Source organism: Eulemur rufifrons, chromosome 27 (genome assembly GCF_041146395.1).
Source record: "Eulemur rufifrons isolate Redbay chromosome 27, OSU_ERuf_1, whole genome shotgun sequence".
Classification (NCBI taxonomy): domain Eukaryota; kingdom Metazoa; phylum Chordata; class Mammalia; order Primates; family Lemuridae; genus Eulemur; species Eulemur rufifrons.
In genome coordinates this window covers 26791726-26792593 of record NC_091009.1, presented here as the reverse complement: position 1 = coordinate 26792593, position 868 = coordinate 26791726, and positions in this window count along the sequence as shown.

Below are 868 nucleotides of genomic sequence, written 5' to 3'. Positions count from 1 at the left end.
GTGATAATCTGCCTTTCCATAGTCACTCAGTGATTCCAATTTGCACAAGTTTTTTGAAATTATGGGAGTCAAGTTTTAATTCCAAAGATTTGGTATGCAATTCAAGTTTTGGATATTTCCTCAGCAGTTTTGTCATAAGCTCTAGTTGTTTATAACGTGGCATTTAATACTATGTCCATTAGCCATTCAAATAAATTGTATGTATAAAAGAACATTTGCCTTACATGATTTTTGTGTGTGTGGAGTCAATGATCAATGCACTCTTGAATAACAGACATAGTCTCCGGGGTTTTAGAGTTCATGATCTAATCATTATTCAGTCTGGATCCCACCTCTTGGTCATTTTAGCCAAACTCTCAACCTACAATTCTGATTCCCTCGCCTTCAAGACTTTCTCCTGTATTTGTCCAGACAACACATTCACCTGGCCCACTCATCCTCTCCCACCACACCCTAGATCTAGCTGTGAATTTTCTGTTCCAGCCTTTAAACTATTGAGAAAATAAATCCTTGTTCACTGGTGACCGCAAATTTACTCTCTCTACTTTCCCCTAGACTAGGTATGTTGTTCAGCATCTTTTTTTGTTTTCTGAGTTGTGGTAAAAAAAAAAAAAAAAATCACATAACATAATATTTATCATCTTAGCCATTTATAAGTGTATAGTCCAGGAGGGTTAAGTATATCCACACTATTGTATGAGAGCTCCAGAATCTTTTTATCTTGTAAAACAGACTTTACATCCATTAAACAATAACTCTTCATTTCCCTTTTCTCCCTGCCCCTGGCAACCACCATCCTACTTTCTGCCTCTACGAATTTGACTACTCTTGGAACCTCATATAAGTGGGATCATACAGTATTTGTCTT